The 14,801-nt window shown below is 40.7% G+C and overlaps 1 long non-coding RNA gene across 1 annotated transcript; it reads right to left on the bottom strand.

The window, feature by feature from the left end:
• Window positions 1-5,448: 5,448 nt before the first annotated feature.
• Window positions 5,449-9,211, bottom strand: LOC139537800 (uncharacterized). The gene is made up of 3 exons (XR_011667601.1): window positions 8,712-9,211; window positions 6,535-6,584; window positions 5,449-6,454 (listed from the first exon to the last, which is right to left on the bottom strand). It is a non-coding gene; the product is annotated as an uncharacterized lncRNA (long non-coding RNA).
• Between the last annotated feature and the right edge of the window lie 5,590 nt (window positions 9,212-14,801).

The following is a 14,801-nucleotide window of genomic DNA, read 5'->3' as shown; positions in this document are numbered from 1 at the left end:
TACCAAATTACTATTACAGGGCTCCAGACTAACATGTTTCCCTGAATAATCACCTACCCTAAGTGTTCATTGCTATTACAGGGTTGCAGACTAACATTTTCCCCTGGTGCCACTAACTTGTACAGTTGGTGATGAAATGACATATTTTTGTGCACTAATATCATGGGCTAATTAATTTGGGGTTCAACACCAGAGAAAGTGGAAACTCAAAACACATGAACTAGACTGCTAACTCTAAATACCTAAATAGGCCTATGTCCTCTCAATGGCTAGTGCGCATTTCATGTCTGCGCTGCTCCGTATCTCCAAGCCATATCAAATATCTTGGTTGTAAAATAGTTGCTATTGAGCTGAATATTGAGAGTTGAGAAATAAAGATTATACCTACAGAAAGCTGAAACCCTCTTTTCTTTGACAGGGACAAGCTTTACGAAGCTTCCAAAGTGGTGTTTTTCCCGCAATTGCATTTTGAAATGTTGTACGATTAGAACAAATTTTTCATGGGGGAGTGGCTTGCTCATCATAGCAGCAGGGCCCAGCGAAACAGGGGCAGGGGCAGACACTTCCCTTACAGGAATCATAAGAATAATGCACTTTACTGTTTGATCAAATCATGGTTTTAGCCAGACCAAAAAATTGACATTTTGAGTGAGGTGACAATGTATAATGTGCTCTTTTACGATCCATGATCTTGGCTGTCTCTAACTGAAGACAGAGTGGGAACAGGTCTCTTTGTTGATGCCGCATTGGACTTTGAATGTGAGTTTGCGTGAACTCAACTCAGCCCAACGGAAAACAGGGCCGTCCCATCTTGGTAGGGGGGCCGACCGTTGCCCACTGACCAGCCAAAGGTAAATTATAGATTAATACAACAGAGAAGTTGCGCAAAAATGATAATAAAATGTAAAACTTAACAGGCCCTTATATATAAAACTAAATATTTTTGTGTGTGTCAATTTTGACCAGCCCAACCAACAAAAAAATGGTCTAGACTATCTGGCATTTTCCAGAATTGCCAGGTGGCCAATCCACCGCTGGAGGGAGGGAGTTGATGGAGGGAGGAGGACAGAAGCATCGGGGTAATTATTTTAGGCGAGGCTGGGGAGCACCCATAGACTTACATGCTGACCACGCTGCTCGCACATGTCAATGAGTGTCTGCGTAGGCAGGCGCTAAAATAGAACTTGGTTCTATTTATGATGCTTGCTACGCTGCAAGTCCCGCCTCTCCCATCTCCTCATTGGTTTTTAGGAGCATATATCCACATGGGTGATTGAAAGATGAACTGAGGTCCACACTCCAATCCAGTTGGTAGTGGTAATGCACGTTAAAGTTGGTTGCTAACTGCCATAGAAAGTCCAAAGAAGAAGAAAAAGACTGAAGGAGGAGAGATTACTAGAAACAAACTCGGTTTACCCTTTTATCTGTGGATTAATTGTCAGAGTAGAGGACCTTGTGCATTTCAGGTAAAATAACAACCCAATGTTTATACGGCCCCCCCTTGGGTTGTGCCGTGGCGGAGATCTTTGTGGGCTATACTCGGCCTTGTCTCAGGATGGTAAGTTGGTGGTTGAAGATATCCCTCTAGTGGTGTGGGGGCTGTGCTTTGGCAAAGTGGGTGGGGTTATATCCTTCCTGTTTGGCCCTGTCCGGGGGTATCATCGGATGGGGCCACAGTGTCTCCTGACCCCTCCTGTCTCAGCCTCCAGTATTTATGCTGCAGTAGTTTGTGTCGGGGGGCTAGGGTCAGTTTGTTATATCTGGAGTGCTTCTCCTGTCTTATCCAGTGTCCTGTGTGAATTTAAGTATGCTCTCTCTAATTCTCTCTTTCTCTCTTTCTTTTTCTCTCTCGGAGGACCTGAGCCCTAGGACCATGCCTCAGGATTACCTGGCATGATGACTCCTTGCTGTCCCCAGTCCACCTGGCCGTGCTGCTGCTCCAGTTTCAACTGTTCTGCCTGCGGCTATGGAACCCTGACCTGTTCACCGGACGTGCTACCTGTCCCAGGCCTGCTGTTTTCAACTCTCTAGAGACAGCAGGAGCGGTAGAGATACTCTTAATGATCGGCTATGAAAAGCCAACTGACATTTACTCCTGAGGTGCTGACTTGCTGCACCCTCGACAACTACTGTGATTATTATTACTTGACCATGCTGGTCATTTATGAACATTTGAAAATCTTGGCCATGTTCTGTTATAATCTCCACCCGGCACAGCCAGAAGAGGACTGGCCACCCCTCATAGCCTGGTTCCTCTCTAGGTTTCTTCCTAGGTTTTGGCCTTTCTAGGGAGTTTTTCCTAGCCACCGTGCTTCTACACCTGCATTGCTTGCTGTTTGGGGTTTTACGCTGGGTTTCTGTACAGCACTTTGAGATATCAGCTGATGTAAGAAGGGCTATATAAATACATTTGATTTGATTTGATTTATATCCCAGGACAAATTAGCTAGCAACAGCAAATAAATTGACATAAATGTTTAATGCTTTTTGACCTGTCCCCAAATTAATATAGTTGGTTCAGAGTTTGTTTTGATATTTAAACCTGCGTGTCCTGATCGTGTCTGGTGTAGGTGAACAAAATCAACATGCGTGCGATGGCACACACGTGCGTGCGAGCGGTCTGGTCAGCATGTTAGACATTAGGCCATTGTATGTGTCTCATTATGGCATCTGTGAGAGCATGGGCAGCGCCAATGAAGCCATCTCCATTTTAAAGTAGTACATTTTATTCTTCTACTACTTCTATGAGTTACTGAAAGGGTGCATACTGCCACCTAGAGTGTGTTGTTTGAACAGGTGTAAAGCCAAGGTTTGCGATTTACTGCTACCTGCAGTTATGGAATGTTTGCTCATGAGTTTAATTCATTGGCTGATCCCTCCTGATGACCTGGATGGACTCAATAGATCCTTCTTTAACCCACAGGAAGTCCCACCCAGTTGACTAAAACATTTAATGGTGCTGCTCATGCTAAAATGGGCTTTTGGGCTCTAGAGTCCTCTATCTATCTCTATGGGAGCACCTATTCTGTCTGTCAATGGCAGCATGCTGCGTCTGTTGGTCGCTTGAGAATTGTCTACTGTGCCTGAGGGTCTCTATTGGTCTCTATTGGCCTCCAAAGCCCCTTTTTGGAGAGAGAATATAGCTTATTTATCTGAACCAGATCTGTTATCACTCCTTATTCAGCCATGATATCATTTAATGATGATGATGATGAAGGGTTTATAGAATAATTAGCCAATGGTGCTTTCACTTATTAGGTAGCCGCTATCAACGTACGCATATTGTCCATGTGAAAGTCATGGAGTGCCTGGGTCTGTGCTCTTGGTAATCCCTGGATAATACTTGTGAAATCTCCAGTCTGCAGTAGCCCAATGACCAGTGTCACAAGGCATCAGGACTGCCAAGACCATATTATAGTCCTTCAGTTTACTTAACTCGTGTAGGTAGGCCTCATTTGTAAAAATAAATAATAATAAAAATAAATTAAAAAAATGTAAGCTTTGGAGCACCTTAAATGACATTTTGTGGGAAAAAGCCAACTCGGCCCCCATTTCATTGAATCAGATGGCTCATATATCACAAAACCCACTGATATCGCCAACTACTTGAATTACTTTTTCATTGGCAAGATAAACAAACTTAGGGATGACATGCCAGCAACAAAACGCTAAACATCCAAGTATATTTTACCAAATTATGAACTTTCACATGGACAATATGCTTAGCAAAATGGCACCAATAGAGATGGCAGCTTCACTTCTAGTCCTTAGGAAACTGTGGAGTATTGTTTTATGTATTATATCTTAAATTGTTAGCTCAGAAAACCTTAAGTGTTATTACATACAACCGGGAAGAACTATTGGATATCAGAGAGACGTCAACTTACCAGCACAACCAGCACTACGACCAGGAATACGACTTTCCCAAAGCGGATCCTTTGTCTGCACCTCCCAGGGCATTTGAACTGACTCCAGAGGCAGACCCAAAACAACACCGCCAGAGGAGAGGGTGCCGGAACGGTCTTCTAGTGAGGCTTCGGATGCGCGCACACCACCCACCGCTTCCCGAGTATATTACTCACTAATGTCCAGTCCCTAGATAAAAAATCAACAAAATCAGGGCAAGAGTTGCTTTCCAAAGATATATCCGGGATTGTAACATACTCCGTTTCACAGAAACATGGCTAGCTGGAGACATATACATACACGTACACAAGGATTTTGTGTTGTAGATATGTGGTAGTGAAATATGGGCCTGAAGAAGCACACTTAGTGTGTTGTGAATTCTGTAATGAATGTATTGTAATGTTTTTCAAATTAAGGATCCGCCCTTTTTTTTTCTTTTTTTTCCGTCTAAAATGACATACCCAAATCTAACTGCCTGTAGCTCAGGCCCTGAAGCAAGGATATGCATTTTCTTGGTACCATTTGAAAGGAAACACTTTGAAGTTTGTGGAAATGTGAAAGGAATGTAGGAGAATGTAACACAATAGATCTGGTAAAAGATAATACGAAGGAAAAAAAAAACATTATTTTGTATATTTTTTGTACCATCATCTTTGAAATGCAAGAGAAAGGCCATAATGTATTATTCCAGCCCAGGTGCAAATTAGATTGCAGCCACTACATGGCAGCAGTGTATGTGCAAAGTTTTAGACTGATCGATGAACCATTGCATTTCTGTTCAAAATGTTGTATCAAGACTGCCCAAATGTGCCTAATTTGTTTATTAATAACTTTTCATGTTCAAAATTGTGCACTCTCCTCAAACAATAGCATTGTATTCTTTCACTGTAATAGCTACTGTAATTTGGACGGTGCAGTTAGATTAACAAGAATTTAAGCTTTCTGCCAATATCAGATATGACTATCTCCTGGAAAAAAATGTATTGTAACTTACAACCTCATGCTAATCGCATTAGCCTACGTTAGCTCAACCGTCCCGTGGAAGGGACACCGATCCCGAAGAAGTTTGAATTTTGCCAGACCCCAGGAAGAGTAGCTGCTGCCTTGGCAGGAACTACTGCGGATCCATAATAAATACAAAACACAAGTGCTGTAACAATTAAAAAGGTACAGGGGCAAACTAAGGTTTTAAGACCTGACATGTGTTAATTTAGTCTCTATTCAATCTATCCAACCGTACACCTATGTAAACGGGACAGATTACTTTGGCAGTTACACAGATATCTTTGTCAGTGATTTGGTTGATAAAAGTGTCCATTTGATTACAACACCATAGGAGCAAAATTGACAAAATGTTGTGATTTTTTTCTCTGTGGATGCAATTTATTTAGTTCAAACAGGCCCGGAGTTGTGTATTTGAACTCCTCTAAAAACACAGCATATGGGCAGCTACTGATGACGTTACCCAAGCAGGCTGTCTACTCGACCTGTGTGGCAGGTTGCCTCTCTCCTGAGTCATTCAAGGTATCAGGCGCACATCTATAAGAATGTATGACACAGTATTGTTTAATGACAATATAAAAACAATGACCACACAAAAAGCCCTTTACATGTGTCCCTGTTATTCTCTGAAAGGCTTCTTTGTCATTTTACCAAACATTATATCATAAACTGCATTCGCTTATAACTGTGGTCGGCACACAGTGAACAGAATACACAGAATCTTGTCGGATCACAGAAAATGAAGAAACGTTTCCAACGGAGCACATTAATAAGGTGTCTAATAGCCATCATTAGCAGCTTTACCCCCCACACACCCCCTGGTGGGGATCCATCTACTGGGCTCTGACAACTGAGTTCTCCCTACTAATTAACAGGTGGATCCAGTCCCCTTTACTACTAACATAACTGTTGTTTTTTTTTATATTACAAAATTAATAACAGTTTCCAGGGTGTGGAGAACAGGAGCCATCTGTCTGTTTCCAAAGTGTAGCATCGTCATACGAAAGGGCTAAAGTAACTTCATGCCCTCCAGTCCCTCTGCCTCTGTCAATTACATAACATAATGAACTGGACACATTGTTATTTTTGGGAACTTCTTAAAAGACATTGTGTGTGTGTGTGTGTGTGTGTGTGTGTGTGTGTGTGTGTGTGTGTGTGTGTGTGTGTGTGTGTGTGTGTGTGTGTGTGTGTGTGTGTGTGTGTGTGTCAGTCGTGGAACCATATGCATTTATACTGATTTATTGCCGCCATAAATCGAATGCAGAGATCCATCTAGCTCATCTCCTCCCTTCATCGTCATGGAAACAACCTCTAGGGGACACATACTGTTTACATTAAAACCCTGTCTCCATGATGAATTACTTGCATTTGTTTTGGTTAACTAATCGACCAACTGACTATAATACATATAGTCGATACTTGGTGCAGCTGTTTATTTGTGCTGGGTGAGTAGTGATTAATGAATGGATACTTTGACTTGTTTTATAAAGGAGGGTGAGAAGGTTCCACAGTGAGTTGATCATGCTTTGATCCGTGTCCTCTTCAGCTGTGGAACATAAACAAAATATTTAATAATAATATTACGACATTTTCATTGTTAATTTGTACATTCTCAAATGAGCTCACCATGGAAAAAGGCTGACACTGAGCAGAATCGGCAGCAACCGTCTTGAGCTCTGAGTAAATCAAAGATACAATATTTGGGGCTAAAATTACAACCTGGTCTATTTATGTTGAATCGACAATATCTTCTATCAGGCCTGCTGACAACAAGGAGCCATAGAGCCCATTTAGAGAATAGTCCAGCAACATTCAAACTGACACTTAGACATCAGTTAGAGACCATCACAGCATAAGAAAAGGCAGGTGATATCTGCAACATAAGTACACTTTAAAATCAAGAAAATATCACAAATGTTGGGGGTTAAAGACAAATGTGTACAGCATAATAATCAAATCCAGGGTTTGATTAAAAAAAAATTTTTTTTACAAGATTAATGTTTGAGTAATAATACTATGCAATGGAGGTATTTACTTTGGGTTATTTCTTGCTGTTTTAGGTTTCTCTGGTCACATATCTGTCTGTGCAAGATTAGGGAGCGTCCAGGCTTAAGAACTGAGCTCCATGGGCTGACTTCAGAAATACAACCCTTGGAATTCAGTTCTCAAAGCTAAGAACTCAGGGTGTGTTCAGTGCATTTCTTTACAGATGAATGAACAGCTCATCCTTCCTGTAAAGTGATGCAATCAAACAAACAAAAACAAAAAAAACAGCCATACCGTTTATTTAGTACATGAGTTAAATTAAAAGATAGCTCACTTCAAAAAGGTACATCAGTATGAAAGAAAATGTCAAATATGTAGACTATTCCCAAATTTGAAAAGTATTCGGTAATTGATTCTGTCTCATTGTAATACCTTTATGTACAAAGGACATGATACTGTGACTGAGAAAACAGACTATCCCTTGAAAAAGAAATATGTCAGACTTTATTTTATTTTTATTGTAGGCTACCTCCAAGGATCACTTGTATATTTGCAGAATTGGTGCATTACATTCCCATGATGCTGTACCGAAGTTAAACACTGTCGTGTCCCTATTTAATGTAGGCCGATGACCGATACCAGGTTTTCCAGTGTAAAATGTTAACTTTTAAAGAACTTTATATTTTTGTAGGTTTCTATTCTTCAACGCAGGGCACGTGACTGAAACACAATAGTGCCAATTGCCAAACATCCAGTATAAAAACAGGAACTCACTAAGAAAATATTAAGTGAAAGGCCTGTTCAAAGATTTGAACAATTAAATTAAATCTGGACATTGCTCTTTAATTTGACTATTTTCAAAGCAGATATTTGCCCATAAATTAAAATAATTAATTAATATGCAATAAAAAAATATATTTAAAAAATACTAGGCTAATAAAATAACAAGAATAGGTGCATTTATCTGAATATTACTTTTGTTTCTGTTTATTATTGTTATTATTGTGGCAACAATACTAATTGATTATTTAGAGCTGAAGTAGACCTATCTTTCTTCAAAGCAAATGACTTTACATTAAAGGTTTTACTATCTAACAACACAGTGTTGTGGTATTCCATCATGTATCACATGAATTCTCATAAACTGTTTTAAAATCAAAAAAGGATACCTTAGTTGTGGCATAAACTGTAATAGCAGTTTGTTGGTTGATATGTTAGTAATTGAACAATATAATCAGAAGTTATTCAGAAGTTATTCGTAGTCGCTAAATTGTCTTAGGAAAATTGTACTAGTTGCAAACATATTTAGAAAATGTTTCAATAAGTTACAATTACTAGGGTTATAATTGTGTATCGAATATAAAATGTTTAACAATCTCTTGCCATTTTTTAAATTGTAATTAGGCTATAGTCTCCATTTTAGCAATAATTTTTGATGATTCAACAACATTATCAGACATGGGTCTATTTCAGGTGGATTAATGACGCTATATATGTGATTATCCTCTAATTACATTATCGTAGCCTATGCATATTATAGAGTACTATAAAGTATTGCACTTTAACATTGTAGGGAGATGGGCAGCCTAATGTTAGAATAGTCTAAACCCTTAAATGCAGTAACCTCACCTCTGAATGGATTCTGCACGAATTAATCGGTTTATTTAAATAGAGGCCAATAGACAGTACAGGCCTAGTACTCTTAATAAAATTACCATGAATTTGAATACAAATTAGACAGTTTAGACCATTCTCATTTACCCCTATAGCCTAGGGTTTTTTCATTAGGTAGTTAGTCACTTTCTTTTTGTACTTACCATGAGGTTCTCTCTCCTTTTTCTTTCTTTGGCTTCATCATCAGGATGAGTCATTTTGGTAACAGTGCTGTCAGCATCACGGCCGTGCCACTGCTGAATCATCCTGCCGTGCTGTCTGGGTAAAGAGGCGCACTGGGAGATCATTAGCCGCCTTCTCCAAACTCACAGCGTTCATGATGGGCCTCACATAGTAGTTGGTATATAAGGGAAGCGACGACTGCTCATTTGCATCGGCGTATATTCCAATATAGTCACGGAAAGTCCCTTTTATTATCCCACTGCACATAGAGAGATTGCACAACTCTATGACAATGCTCATGACGCGTACATGCGCATATCCAAACAGACATAATTTTCAATAATTGTCAATAAATTGCAACATCGGACAAATAACAATTTCGTTTTTTCCATTTTCATGTTAATGTTAACATACAGGGATGGTGGGTTTCAACCGATGTCTGTTGAGAAAACGCCAGAAGCCGGAACAGGAGGAAATGTTGGTTAAGTATTCGATACAGCGTTTCCGCTCTGTAAACTCCGTGGGTTGCGACGGGGAAATCCTGTGACCTGGTACCAACCACCATAAGACATCTATTTAGATCGAATCTTCACTGATGACTATGCTGTCTTTCTTTTGTTTTTATCAATTGTGATCAAGGTTAGACTTGATCAACAAAATAAACCAAATAAATACATTTAGCATGACAACAATAATTATTGCTTTCCTACGTGTGGGTGTGGGTGTGGGTGTGTGTGAGTGAGAGGGAGGGAGGGAGGGAGGGAGAGAGCAACCTCTGGTCAAAGAGAGAGAGAGGGGGATGAGGGAGAGAGCAACCTCTGGCCTCCAAAATGATAGAGAAAATGTAGCTGGACATCCATCTTTATGAACAGTTTGTTCCAGCTCTACAGGAAAACAACAACATATGGAGCACAATGGCCTTGCACAATACCTGGGAATGTCCCTCAGTGAAACCATTGAGGTTGAGTCTTGTTTATCTTGTGATATCAAGATGTGTGTGTGTGTGTGTGTGTGTGTGTGTGTGTGTGTGTGTGTGTGTGTGTGTGTGTGTGTGTGTGTGTGTGTGTGTGTGTGTGTGTGTGTGTGTGTGTGTGTGTGTGTGTGTGTGTGTGTGTGTGTGTGTGTGTGTGTGTGTGTGTGACAGAGAAAGAATCATGACATCTCTGCATGCACTTGTGCATGTCTTGCGGTGTGAGCCACAACAGAAGGTCACACAAACAGGAGAGGCGCACACAAAATATCTGAAGATCTAGCTGGCCTAGGGCATAGAAAGACATTTAAGTGAAGAGGATGCATGACAATTCTACATTTTGAATGTACTTGTACTAGGCACATCAAACATAATTGGTACTCCTTGTCCATTTAACTTCATGTGAAAAGAGTTTGGAAATGTTTAGATATTAAACTGCTGGTTTTTAATTTATATACCCATTGATTCTTGAAGAATATAACTTGAAAATGCTTCACGAGGTTAGTACCTTCCCGAGGTTAGTACCTTCACGAGGTTAGTATCTTCACGAGGTTAGTACCTTCACGAGGTTAGTACCTTCACGAGGTTAGTACCTTCACGAGGTTAGTACCTTCACGAGGTTAGTATCTTCACGAGGTTAGTACCTTCCCGAGGTTAGTACCTTCACGAGGTTAGTACCTTCACGAGGTTAGTATCCTCACGAGGTTAGTACCTTCACGAGGTTAGTACCTTCACGAGGTTAGTACCTACACGAGGTTAGTACCTTCACGAGGTTAGTACCTTCACGAGGTTAGTATCTTCACGAGGTTAGTACCTTCACGAGGTTAGTATCTTCACGAGGTTAGTACCTTCACGAGGTTAGTACCTTCACGAGGTTAGTATCTTCACAAGGTTAGTACCTTCACAAGGTTAGTACCTTCACGAGGTTAGTACCAGCTCTTTCTAAACGGAAAAATATATATAAATGCAACATGCAACAATTTCAAAGGATTTACTGAGTTACAGTTCATATACGGAAATCATTAAATTGAAATAAATTTATTTAGACCTTAAATTCATTTATACCTTAATAATAGACCTTAATCTGTGGATTTCACATGACAGGGCAGTGGCGCAGCCATGGGTGGGCCTGGGAAGGCATAGGACCATCCACTTGGGAGCCAGGTCCAGCCAATCACAAAAGGGCATTATTACAGAGAAATACTCCACCCCCCCCCCCCCACCCCACCCCCCCACTTCAAAATGTTCTTTCAGTATATAATGCAGTAGTTTTGCTTACAATAGTTTTTGGGTTACAGTTTTGGGAAATTGGTCAACTACTAGTAAATAACCTTTATCATTTAATTAAACTTTGATACAAATAAACAAACACTTTTTTTTCAATGTATACTTTAAAATGTCATGGTCACAAAGTGGTTGCTCTCACAGAAATGACTACCAAAGCACCAACACAGCCTATAAACAAAGGACCATGTGAAAGCTATCACCTGAAAGCTATATCGCATCAGTGTATACTCACACTGCTCTCAGGGCAGGTCTGCTGGTTTTGACTAGCAGAAGAACTGACTTTTCGTAGCAGCTTAGGAGAATTAGCGTGGCAGGTTAGAATAATTCATGTGGCAGGTTAGGAAAATGAGGTTTGGGTTAGCTAAAATTGTCCCAGATGCAACATATCTAGCTATAACCAGGCCTGCACTGAGAACAATCTATGCTTCCACTAATACGATGCTGCCACCTGAAACAAACTAGGGTCAGAGATTGGATATAATGACGAAAAGCTTATTGTTGTCCACAGTGTGGAACAGCGGGCTGTCAGTCTCCCACCTATTCCTCTCTTTGGAATGGTGGATATATCTTGTTATTTTAATACTTTTTTGAATATTCACTGAGGGGTTGATGTCAACTGCCTGTATTCAATGGAGAGTGAGATTGATTCAGGGTTCCAGCGAAGGGAAATCTTAACGCTACAGCATACAATGACATTCTATAATCTAGAGGATCCTTTGCTCCCAACATTGTGGCAACAGTTTGGGTAAGGCCCTTTCCCGTTTCAGCATGCCCCCGTGCACGAAGCGAGGTCCATACAGAAATGGTTGGTCGAGATCAGTGTGGAAGAACTTGACTGGCCTGCACAAAGCCTTGACCTCAACCCCAACCTTTGGGATGAATTGGAACGCCAACTGCGAGCCAGGCCTAATCGCCCAACATCAGTGCCCGACCTCATTAATGCTCTTGTGGCTAAATGGAAGCAAGTCCCCGCAGCAATGTTCCAACATCTAGTGGAAAGTCTTCCCAGAAGAGTGGAGGCTGTTATAGCAGCAAGGGGGGACCAACTCCATATTAGGGCCTATAATTTTGAAATTAGATGTTTGATGAGCAGGTGTCCACATACTTTTGGCAATGTAGTGTATATATAGTACCATTCAAAAGTTTGGACACACGTACTCATTCAAGGGTTTTTCTTTATTTTGACTATTTTCTACATTGTAGAATAATAGTGAAGACATCAAAACTATGAAAAAACATATGGAATCATGTAGTAACCAAAAAACTGTTAAACTATTTAAAATACACTACCATTCGAAAGTTTATGGGTCACTTAGAAATGTCCTTGATTTTTGAAAGAAAAGCACATTTTTGTCCATTAAAATAACATCAAATTGATCAGAAATACAGTGTAGACATTGTTAATGTTGTAAATGACTATTGTAGCTGAAAACGGCAGATTTTTTATGGAATATCTATTGCCACCCAGATGAGCTCAGTGCTGCCAAGAACATTGCTCTGCTGGCTTACCACCGCTGGAGCAGGCAGCTGGAGATGGTCGACCAGAAAGATCTGATGGACTAGATCAAGACTGGGCTACGACACCCCACCCCCACAGGCTCAGACTCAGGGTAGCTGCAGGGGTTGTTTCTACGGAGTGGCTGCGATCTGACTTTTCTGGACCACTCTTCCCAGGGGCTAAAGGTCCCAAAGCTTCTGCACATGTGCCGGATTCTCTACATACGCACAGTCTCAGCTCTACTAGTAGAGAATAGGCTACTCTGGCGAATGGTGCTCTTTTAATTATGTCTTATGTCACAAAATTTGAACAATGGGAAAGTAATTCTGCTTTAAAAGTTGATAAACTTGTAACCTCACTTTTGAGAAAATGTCCTTTGAATGTTTCCGTACCTACTGGAGAGCTCTTCTTTGTTTACACCCATTGAGCATCGTTCACACCTTCTTAAGCTTTAGCACCACCCATCTCCTTAAGGGTTGATCCGAGCGTTCTGTCTTAACAACAACAACAACAGTCAAGCACCCAAGCTAACTGGCTAACATTGGCTAGCGTGCTAGCTACTTCCAGACACAAATGAGAGAACAGCTCACTGACCAATTTACTTGCCCTAGCAGAGCTGGTTAGGCTGTTTTTATGTTATCCAGAGCGTTGGTGACAGCAACTGTGCTGCTGGCAACAATGTATGCTTTTTTGCCAGCATTTACTGACACCGGCCATATTCAACGGGTGTTGAGCGTTCATAAATGAATCAGTTATTTTGCGCTCAGAGTAGATAGCCATAACGAATTTACCAGCTATGTCTATCAACAGTTGTCACAGTGACATTCTATTGAAATAATGACTTGCATTGTGGAGTCTTTTGTTAAGACATGTAGCTAGCTAGCTAGGGAAACAATGAACCATAATCCCAACTCATGACATTATTACCCTGCATGAATCTGCAGGTAGCTAACCAACAAGGTTCAATGTTAGCTAGCTAACATTAGGCTATAATTAGCAAAGCAAATGGTTCTGAGTTACGAATAATAAGATCATACACTTAACGTTGGCTAGCGAGCCAGCCAGCTAACATTAGCTAGCTAGCTAACAGTACACTAACTTGAAATGAAAATGACTTTCTGTCAAAATTAAAAACGTGTAATAACTGAAATGTAGTTAGTTAGACTATCTTACCCGTCCGTATACATCGTGGATGGACGCTTCTCCCTGTCACGGATGCCATAGTTTCCCTTAGTTTGAAGATGTAATCCGGTGTTTTCTCCATCTCCTTAGCTATCATACTCTAATTCCCCTGTTTTCAAAACTCTGTCCTCCAGAAAGTGGAGCGCCACACGTTTGCATTTCTACTACGTGATACATTTTTTTTTAAAGCGGTGTTAGACTTGGATTAGCTATACATACTGAGCAGCTCAGGCAGAAGCGGGCTATATGGCAGACCAATCCGAACTCATCTCTCGACATGTCCAGCCCACTCATTATCTCAGCCAATCATGGCTAGCGGGAAGGTTGCTCACTTTTTCTGTGGCTAAACCAACTAGGCTCATAATTTAACAATTTTATTAATATTTACAGATGGCATACAAGAGCTGGCATTTTACTCTCATGCGGCCTCAACTCAACAGTGCTTGCCACTAGGCAAAATATGTGCTTTGAAACTAAACACAGGTAGGCTACAGTTTGTTAACACCATCTGCTCTGAAATTCGCTCACTGTACATAACTCGAAACAACACTGTACATAACAAATAAGATCTAAATGCATATTCCCATGAAACTAATTGAGATCAAATGGTTTGCACGCAGATGCTGCATGGATGTTTCACCTGTAAAACTTTAAGAATTATCTTTCACGATTGACAGTGAGAAATGTGTGAGGGGGGTGACCACAAAAAAATGTGTGCGTAAAGTAAAAGTTAAAATAAACACATGTGCAGAACATGATACAGTTCTTTCCAGGGGCGGGACCGGGGCAGAACGCGGCGGTTACCTACGGATATGCAGCCTCGGCCTTGTTTCTATGGAACCTTGCTGAAAGGTTGCCAGTAATGGACAAGCTACGTAAACAGAAACGGTACGGTAGATCTGTCTTTAAACTATGGGCACCTTCGATAGATAATTAGCAGAAATAGTTTGGCGCTTCTGTTTTTCATCACTGGTTATTTGGACAAATCACGATTTCGCAGCTGTTTCGCGTCATTCGAATTTCGGAAGGGACATTCGGTCCATGGACTTGCCCGTAACTTGCAAACAGAGAGCGTGGAGCTCAAACGTAATACTTGTTACTGCATTAATTTTGTTACGCACTTCTACAATGTAT

Source organism: Salvelinus alpinus, chromosome 13 (genome assembly GCF_045679555.1).
Source record: "Salvelinus alpinus chromosome 13, SLU_Salpinus.1, whole genome shotgun sequence".
NCBI lineage: Eukaryota > Metazoa > Chordata > Actinopteri > Salmoniformes > Salmonidae > Salvelinus > Salvelinus alpinus.
The sequence above is the reverse complement of the archived record's forward strand: the minus strand, read 5'-3'. Positions and strand labels throughout refer to the sequence as shown.